Source organism: Schistocerca gregaria, chromosome 9, assembly GCF_023897955.1.
Source record: "Schistocerca gregaria isolate iqSchGreg1 chromosome 9, iqSchGreg1.2, whole genome shotgun sequence".
Classification (NCBI taxonomy): Eukaryota; Metazoa; Arthropoda; class Insecta; order Orthoptera; family Acrididae; genus Schistocerca; species Schistocerca gregaria.
The window spans coordinates 161498689-161509325 of NC_064928.1; positions in this window are offsets into that span (position 1 = coordinate 161498689).

Consider the following 10637-nt stretch of genomic DNA (forward strand, 5'->3'; position numbering starts at 1 on the left):
TTGAGCGATGGCGTATAGTGGGCATGCGGGAGGCCGGGTGGACGTACCGCCGAATTGCTCAACACGTGGGGCGTGAGGTCTCCACAGTACATCGATGTTGTCGTCAGTGGTCGGCGGAAGGTGCACGTGGCCGTCGACCTGGGACCGGACCGCAGCGACGCACGGATGCACGCCAAGACCGTAGGATCCTACGCAGTGCCGTAGGGGACCACACCACCACTTCCCAGCAAATTAGGGACACTGTTGCTCCTGGGGTATCGGCGAGGACCATTCGCAACCGTCTTCATGAAGCTGGGCTACGGTCCCGCACACCGTTAGGCCGTCTTCCGCTCACGCCCCAACATCGTGGAGCCCGCCTCCAGTGATGTCGCGACAGGCGTGAATGGAGGGACGAATGGAGACGTGTCGTCTTCAGCAATGAGAGTCGCTTCTGCCTTAGTGCCAATGATGGTCGTATGCGTGTTTGGCGCCGTGCAGGTGAGCGCCACAATCAGGACTGCATACGACCGAGGCACACAGGGCCAACACCCGGCATCATGGTGTGGGGAGCGATCTCCTACACTGGCCGTACACCTCTGGTGATCGTCGAGGGGACACTGAATAGTGCACGGTACGTCCAAACCGTCATCGAACCCATCGTTCTACCATTCCTAGACCGGCAATGGAACTTGCTGTTCCAACAGGACAATGCACGCCCGCATGTATCCCGTGCCACCCAACGTACTCTAGAAGGTATAAGTCAACTACCCTGGCCAGCAAGATCTCCGGATCTGTCCCCCATTGAGCATGTTTGGGACTGGATGAAGCGTCGTCTCACGCGGTCTGCACGTCCAGCACGAACGCTGGTCCAACTGAGGCGCCAGGTGGAAATGGCATGGCAAGCCGTTCCACAGGACTACATGCACCATCTCTACGATCGTCTTCATGAGTGAATAGCAGCCTGCATTGCTGCGAAAGGTGGATATACACGGTACTAGTGCCGACATTGTGCATGCTCTGTTGCCTGTGTCTATGTGCCTGTGGTTCTGTCAGTGTGATCATGTGATGTATCTGACCCCAGGAATGTGTCAATAAAGTTTCCCCTTCCTGGTACAATGAATTCACGGTGTTCTTATTTCAATTTCCAGGTGTGTACAAGGTTACTGGAACATTTAAATTCACATAAATTGCTGTCAAACGTACATTTTGGTTTTAGAAATGATTTAACAACTGAAAATGCAATATATTCTTTTCTCTGCGAGGTTTCGAACTCTCTAATTTTACATTCGTGATCTCCTCGGGAGATTGCCTGTGTCTATGTGCCTGTGGTTCTGTCAGTGTTATCATGTGATGTATCTGACCCCAGGAATGTGTCAATAATGTTTCCCCTTCCTGGGACAATGAATTCACGGTGTTCTTATTTCAATTTCCTGGAGTGTACATACGTAACGTTTCGCATTTGTAGCATTGTTTTCGGCTGAGAAAAAAAGTAATGTGGTGCGAAAGCCTCGTATTAGTCAGCGTTTGTTGCTATTAGTTTGTGGGAGACGTATGTTAACTTGACCACTCTACTCTCCTTTAACAACTTTGGAAACCCAGTTTCATATGTGACTGTGAATTTTTTTCGTGTTTTTCATTTTTAACAAATATTCTATGTCTCTATTGACATCTGTTACATGATAATAAACTAAATCTTATGAAAACAGTGTTTTATCTCAGAAGCTTTTTTCTTCCTGGTCATTTATTAATTATCTTATGAGTCGAGAATACGTTAGGGTGGTAGGATTCTTAACTAAAATAACAAATCTAAGTACACTGCTGGGGACCACAGTTTGATTGTTGGTGTTGTTTAGCATGTTGTGCTTGTATTATCAGGGTGGTTATCAGGTAGGCAGGATTCCGAGTTTGATATCATCCTAATGTAAGCTGTATGTTACCCCCTTACGATTTGCAAACCACCGTAGGTAATTTGTAAACTGTACTTGCACCACGTTTTCTAGAAAAAATGATTATGTTACCCAATGAACAACGAAATCGGTTCTAGGCGCTTCAGTCTGGAACCGCGCGACCGCTACGGCCGCAGGTTCGAATCCTGTCTCGGGCATGGATGTGAGTGATGTCCTTAGGTTAGTTAGGTTTAAGTAGTTCTAAGTTCTAGGGGACTTATGACCTCAGTGCGCAGAGCCATTTTTTGAACAGCGAAATTCATTACTAGTGGAAGATGGGCCTCAGCATCGAACAAGATGCTACATAAGAGGCTCTTTAAAGATTGTGTCACCTGTCGTTGAGTTTTTTTCGGAGTTGGATTTGTAAACAGTTTTAGAATTTCCTGTTGACCATGGATGTATCGGTACATAATTATAGCACACCAGTGGTTCGATAGGAAATTCACCTGGCTGTTCTTCATCAGATCAATAAATTACTTCAATGTTTTGATTAAGGCAAAAAAGGCAAACTCTTTACGTTACGCAGTTCGGTCTCGTAAATCTTGAGAACAACATTCCGCCATTGCGCAACATCTTTTGTCAAGAAATTAGGCCAGGAAGGTCAAGGTGTAACTGGGATATTGTCGATAAACGCGAAATCGAAAGATAGGAATCGCGATGAAAGAACGCGTAGAATTATTGGGTGTATTTTAGGGCCTTTTATTACCGAAATGGCGGATTCTCACGGTGGGGAATGGACGTGGTTGGGGCACGCAGAAAAAAATGCCGACGTGGGATGGAAGCCACGGCTGAGGCGCAAAGGTCACGATTCTGGCGCGGAAGGTATCCTGTGAGTCAAGGACAGAGGGCCGTTCTGAGAAAGCTGGACGAAACTGCTCTTTCTCTCGTAAATTAAGTACATCGAAATATATCAGCAGATAGCTGCCATCAGTCACATGTGAAGTATTATTTTATGTTTAAGATTTTCGGGCCACCTCAGGCTGCATTGTAAATGAATATTTCATCACACACGTTTGCGCTGACAACGAACATATTACACAGTGTAAGTGAACAGCCTATACTTATGTGTGTGTGTTCTTGTAAATACAAGCTTGCGAATGTGAACTGAGAACCTAAATGTACGACTAACCTCAAAGCTGTATCAATTATATGAAAATCAAAAGAATCGTATGTGTGTAAAAACCTATCTCATTCATAAGCAAATAAATAAGTAGACCAATGATTTCACGCTCAGTAGACTCGGTCAGTACGAATTGTTTGAAAAAGAAAAACTTAACTGAAGAGAACAAACCAAACTGTAATATCGACCTGTATAAGAATGTAACATGAAACACACGAATCTTTCTGTTCTATGTATGGCCCTGTTAAAGTAAAGAAACTGACATAACCTATACTGCCCAAAGGAAACGAAACAATCACATATTATGAATATCACCTGCAAAATTAAGTACTGGCGGAAACAGCAACACAGCAAGACTCAAAAAAAAAAAAAAAAAGGTTGCGAAAAACTAACTACAGTTGGTCTAGGGTAACTGGGTTCATAATATTGACACAGAATGCCAATGCAACACATAACTCAACCTTTAGGTATTGCAATTTCAGCTAGGAAGGAATTTACCAAAGAAAAGAATTATAGACTCTAATACGAAAATTCAGTTAATCTTATGACTTCCATCGTACAGTAACGTAACACAGAAGATGAATCAATAGGATAATTATCAAAAACTCGACCGTGACGAGGGTAAAGAGGACCAACAATACAAGTCTCAATGGAGAGAAGTCTTCCGAAGTAAGAGTGATTTCAGGTGTGCCGCAGGGGAGTGTCGTAGGGCCGTTGCTATTCACAATATACATAAATGACCTGGTGTATGACATCGGAAGTTCACTGAGGCTTTTTGCGGATGATGCTGTGGTGTATCGAGAGGTTGTAACAATGGAAAACTGTACTGAAATGCAGGAGGATCTGCAACGATTTGACGCATGGTGTAAGCAGTTAATTCCATAAATTATCTGGGAGTACGCATTAGGAGTGATTTAATATCGAATGATCATATAAAGTTGATCGTCGGTAAAGCAGATGCCAGACTGAGATTCATTGGAAGAATCCTAAGGAAATGCAATCCTAAAACAAAGGAAGTAGGTTACAGTACACTTGCTCGCCCACTGCTTGAATACTGCTCAGCAGTGCGGGATCCGTACCAAATAGGGTTGATAGAAGAGATAGAGAAGATCCAACGGAGAGCAGCGCACTTTGTTACAGGATCGTTTAGTAATCGCGAAAGCGTTACGGAGATGATAGACGAACTCCAGTGGAAGACTCTGCAGGAAGACGCTCGGTAGTGGATTTTGTTGAAGTTTCACGAACATACCTTCACCGAGGAGTCAAGCAGTGTATTGCTCCCCCCTGCGTATCTCTCGCGAAGAGACCATGAGGATAAAATAGGGCCCACACAGAGGCATACCGACAGTCCTTCTTTCCGCGAACAATACGAGACTGGAATAGAAGGGAGAACCGTTAGAGGTATTGAAGGTACCCTCCGCCACACACCGTCAGGTGGCTTGCGGAGTATGGATGTAGATGTAGATGTAGATGTAGATGTAGATGAAGTCTAGCAAAGCAAAAAGAAACTTTTTACCTCATCAAATAATATTTTGTCTTCATTTCAAAACCCTTTTTAAGTCCTTATGCTATCCAGTCACTGTTCTGTCAACATTCATCTTCGTAATAAATCTATAACTCAGATAGTTCCAAAAGTGCATTGATGCATTACGCTGTACACTCAACGAAGCCCGCCTGCTGCTCACCGCAGCTATCCATTACTGGCTGTCAAAGATTCTACGACTTCACAGTGCTGCCATCGCAGACACAGATACTGTTGTGCAAACAACTTGTGCCTCTGGCCACAATTCTTCAAAAATGTGATTTTTCTTTACAAATATTGACACATCCAATATCAACATATAAGAGTTGCCATGATGTACGTAGCAAAAAGTGTCACATATTCGTACAGGAGGTCAGAAATAGAAGAAAAGTCCCTTTAACTATACCGCGCATCAGGATTAAAGCGTGATTTCTTCGAAGCATCATAATCGTCCCCAGTGGCGACACAGAAGTTTTAAATTTAGCTCGGACGTACCTACAACCTTCCTCTGCGTTGGTGCAAAAGCGTGCCGCTCTGTGACGTCATCGTTAGGCTCGAAGACGCATCAAACAGCAAGGAGTCGACACACGCCAAAATTAATAAATAAGAAAATAAAAGATAAAAAAACAATTAAAAACAGAGCTCATAAGTTCATGTGAGCTGTAAGGTGGTTGAATGATGTCACACTGGCACCAAATGCCGCCAAAGTTGTGTCCAGCGCCGGCGCGGACGTGTCACACGATGAGGAGGCCCTCTTCACCGTTTCTCCTGGTCTTTTGGCGTCTCTGCGATGGAGATCAGAATAGCGATACCGAGCGTTGAAATCGGGTGGTTTTCCCCCTTTCTTGTAGATGGCCGATGGAAAGAATTCGGCACACCACCGCCTGAGGCGATGGAATAAAGGCCATCAAAGAAAGCCCCTCCCTCGGGGCTCTGATCCACACACGTTTTGCGGTCGACGACGGCAGTTCTCAGTGCTACGAGCAACATGAAGACGTTCTTGACGTACTTTGACACTGGCGACATCGTCGAAAGTTTCAACCGTTCTCCAAGGACATTGTGGAGTTGCAACTCCATTGAACGTGATCAAACTGCTTTAAAGTGCAGCACCACTGCAAAGTTCTCTGTCGTGCACAGTTTAGAACCACTAGAGACCGTTCAAAACGAAATTTGAATGATTCGAAGCAGTGTAAGGTGGCTATAATTTCGCACCATACAATCTCCAATCCAAACACAATTAGGTATCATTGTACATCGAATACAGGGTGTTACAAACGGGTACGGTCAAACTTTCAGGAAACATTCCTCACACACAAATAAAGAAAAGATGTTATGTGGACATGTGTCCGGAAACACTTAATTTCCATGTTATAGCTCATTTCAGTTTCGTTAGTATGTACTGTACTTCCTCGATTCACCGCCAGTTGGTCCAATTGAAGGAAGGTACTGTTGACTTCGGTGCTTGTGTTAACATGCGACTCATTGCTCTACAGTACTAGCATCAAGCACATCAGTACGTAGCATCAACAGGTTAGTGTTCATCACGAACGTGGTTTCACAGTCAGTGCAATGTTTACAAATGCGGAGTTGGCAGATACCCACTTGATGTATGGATTAGCACGGGGCAATAGCCGTGGCGCGGTACGTTTGTATCGAGACAGATTTCCAGAATGAAGGTGTCCCGACAGGAAGACGTTCGAAGCAATTGGTCAGCGTCTTAGGGAGCACGGAACATTCCAGCCTATGACTCGCGACTGGGGAAGACCTAGAACGACGAGGACACCTGCAATGGACAAGGCAATTTTTCGTGCAGTTGACGATAACCCTAATGTCTGCGTCAGAGAAGTTGCTGCTGTACAAGGTAACGTTGACCACGTCACTGTATGGAGAGTGCTACGGGAGAATCAGTTGTTTCTGTACTGTGTACAGCGTGTGCAGGCACTGTCAGCAGCTGATTGGCCTCCACGGGTACACTTCTGCGAATGGTTCATCCAACAATGTGTCAATCCTCATTTCAGTGCAAATGTTCTCTTTACGGATGGGGTTTCATTCCAACGTGATCAAATTGTAAATTTTGACAATCAACATGTGTGGGCTGACGAGAATCCGCACACAATTGTGCAATCACGTCATCAACACAGATTTTCTGTGAACGTTTGGGCAGGCATTGTTGGTGATGTCTTGATTGGGCTCCATGTTCTTCCACCTACGCTCAATGGAGCATGCTATCGTTATTTCATACGGGATACTCTACCTATGCTGCTACAACATGTGCCTTTACAAGTACGACACAACATGTGGTTCATGCACGATGGAGCTCCTGCACATTTCAGTCGAAGTGTTCGTACGCTTCTCAACAACAGATTCGGTGACCTCCACGCTCTCCTGACCTCAACCCTCTTGACTTTCATTTATGGAGGCATTTGAAAGCTCTTGTCTACGCAACCCCGCTACCAAATGCAGAGATTCTTCGTGCTCGTATTGTGGACGGCTGTGATACAATAAGCCAGTCTCCAGGGCTGCATCAGCGCATCAGGGATTCCATGCGACGGAGGCTGGATGAATGTATCCTCGCTAACGAAGGACATTTTGAACATTTCCTGTAACAAAGTGTTTGAAGCCGCGCTGGTACCTTCTGTTGCTGTGTGTTTCCATTCCATGATTAATGTGATTTGGAGAGAAGTAATAAAATGAGCACTAACATCGAATGTAAGCGTTTCCGGACACATGTCCACATAACATATTTTCTTTCTTTGTGTGTGAGGAATGTTTCCTGAAAGTTTGGCCGTACCTTTTTGTAACATCCTGTATACGAATACATAAAGGAGACTGACATTGTCACGTATGCCTTGTGAATAATTATTACCGCTTATTGCATTGAAGGTGACGAAGTGTCTTTATTATCAGAAGTTCGTAATGATTGATAGCCTATACTAATAGAGATTCGAACGACAGTGGAAATGAAACGGCACGTGGAACTCAAGCCCTGGGTGGAAGGCCCCCACAGGCGTGTGGTTCAGCTCCACACAGTAAGTGCCAAGGCACAAGCGCGAAGATACAATACAGGGCCGACCGACCCCTATTGTAGTAGGGCCAGAAGGATAACCGGATAATACTTCTGAACTCTGCAAATCTTTGGCGCAGGTGAGAAGAACGAAGAAGCGGCACAGCGGAAATCAGGCAGGCTGGGTTATTTCCAAAGATTTTTACTCAGAAGCGTACCATAGTACGAGTATAGGTTTTTCCTCGCAAACGTTGCGCGCTGGACGACAAAAGACTAAAATATGGATGGTCGGCGTTCGGAAGAATCTGTAGAGAGGGAGAATATTCCGTGGTTTTGGGAATATGACTCGTTTTCGGAATTACGTTGGTGGGGAGTTGAGCCTTGATGGGAAACCATTGCTGGAGAGACATGGTATTCCGCTGTGAGCGCCCGTGTGTGACGGTCGCTCGATATCAGCATTGTTGGTACAGACGGACTTGCTGTCTTTGCTCTCAGGAGATTGTATAGCTAGAGCAGTTAGGGACTGTACTGTTGCGAACCGATACGATTTTGGACTTCACCTCCAGGTTGGAAGTCGTCGTTGAGTACGCAGCGTCCAGTAATTTAGAGCACTTCTTCTGCCTATACTTACGTTGAGACGTTATCTGAACGCCGTCCTTGTGGTTGGGAGTTCGCGTTTCTCTTCTGTAGAACACAGAGAGGAGAAAGTATTAGAGTATATTAGTCAGAGGACCACCTCCTGCCGTCCTAGTGTGTGAAAGAGATTATTTGTGACTGGAGTTATTTGTGGTTGAAGTGGAACCATCGCTTCTACACACAGGACGCAGTAAATACGGTGATATCGCAAATTGCTTCGGCTTATTAGGGCTATAAAGCTAAACAGCTGTGTTCACGTTGGCTTACTTCCACTGAGGTTCCATACCACCGTAGATCATCTTTGAAAGTAGTGTCTTCCAGTGTTTGGTACGTAGGTGATGTCAGTCATTTCGCGTTATTGGTATTAGATCGCGCAGTCGTAATAAGAGGCAGAGTTGGGCAATTCGTTAGTAATTTTACTTAGGAAATGTAAACTTTGTAATATGAAGGATTCTTTTAATCTACAATAAATATATAAGCATGAACAACGTTTATCTTTTAGTAGGATTAGTTGCCTTCATCATTCATTTATGTTTAGATTGTAATTTATGGAATTAAGATATACTAAGATCTGCTTCAGAGGGTAGTCAGACAGTATCAAATCTTCATTTTAGAGTTTATTATTTTACGTTGCGCACATTTACTTTGCACCCGCCTGGAATAGCATCTTGGAGCAGTATAAGGCATTTAAGCTTTTTCAACCATTCTGTTTTCCGCTCTCCGGTGTCGTGATCATGAGGGAATGCAACAGTAACATGTACGTGAATAAAACGACAGAAAGTTCATCCAAAACCCTCCAGTACGGCAATTCAGTGCCAACCACGCACCTTTGTGGAGAACGTTAGAAATACACCTATTGGAAATTTAGACGGCGAACTAGCGTGGCGGCTATTCTAGCGTGTTAGGCCACAGTTTCGACACCCCTGGGTGCAGTTTGCTTACCTGTTGCCGTTTTATTCACGAACATGATAATGTTGCCATCCCGCGTGGTCATTCCACAGTCGGGCGAAAAGTGAGAATGTTGAAAACAATTAGACAGAGCGACCATTTACTTCTATTGTACAATGCAGTTGCAATATGTAATCCGACTTGTAGTGTAAAATGTCCGCCTAAATACACTGAAGCCAAAGAAACTGGTACTCCTGGCTAATATCGTGCAGGGCCCCCGCGAGCACGCAGAACTTCCGCAACGCGAAACGGCATGGACTCCACTAATCTCTGAAGTAGTGTTGGAGGGAACTAACACAATGAATCCTGCAGGGCTGTCCATAGATCCGTAAGAGTACGAGAGGGTGGAGATCTCCTTTGAAGAGCACGTTGCAAGGCATCTCAGGTACACTCAGTAATGTTCATGTCTGGGGAGTTTGGTGGCCAGCGGAAGTATTTAAACTCAAAATAGTGTTCCTGGAGCAACTCTGTAGGACTTCTGGACGTGTGAGGTTTCGCATTGTAGTGCTGAAATTGCGCAAATCCCTCGGAATTCAGGATGGACGTAAATGGATAGAGGTGATCAGGCAGGATGGTAACATATCTGTCACCTGTCGGAGTCGTATCTAGACGTATCAGGGGTCCCATATCACTCCAATTACACACGCCCAACACCAGTACAGAGCGTCCACCAGCTTGGACAGTCCTCTGTTGACATGCAGAATCCATGGATTCATCAGGTTGTCTCCATACCCTTACACGTCCATCTGCTCAATACAATTTGAAATGAGACTCCCCGGACCAGGCTACATTTTTGCACTCATCAACAGTCCAATGTCGGTATTGAAGGGGTCAGGCGATGGGTAAAGCTTTGTGTCGTGCAGTCATCAAGGGTACACGAGTGGACCCTCGGCTCCGAAAGCTCATATCGATAATTTTTCGTTGAATGGTTTGCGCGCTGACACTCGCTGGTGGGCCAGCATTGTAATCTGCAGCAATTTGTGGAAGGGTTGCACTTCTGTCATGTTGAACGAGTTTCTTCAGTTGGCGTTGATCCCGTTCTTCTAGGATCTTTTTCCGGCCGCAGCGATGTCGGTGATTTGATATTTTATCGGATCCCTGATACTCAGGATACACTCGTGAATGGTCGTTCGAAAAAATCCCCACTTCATCGCTACCTCGGACATGCGGTCTATAATCGCTCGCGCGCCGAATATACCAAATTAAGGTATTTGCTTCTTCAGTATTTGATCTGTTTATACATGCTTTTAGGTTATCCAAGACTGCACAACGCGATTCTTAAATAGATGTATTTGGTCTCTGTTTTCTAAGTAGATCAACCTGAAGATGCCTAAATAAGGCGAAACACGTAGTTGAAAAAAAATAAGTAAAATAAAATTGCAACCAAGACTGTTTTAGTCCATACTGTTAAGCACTGGTTTGCTGTATGCCATATGTGGACTGGAAGAAGTTTCTATCTCCCAAATGCCAGCACCAATATGC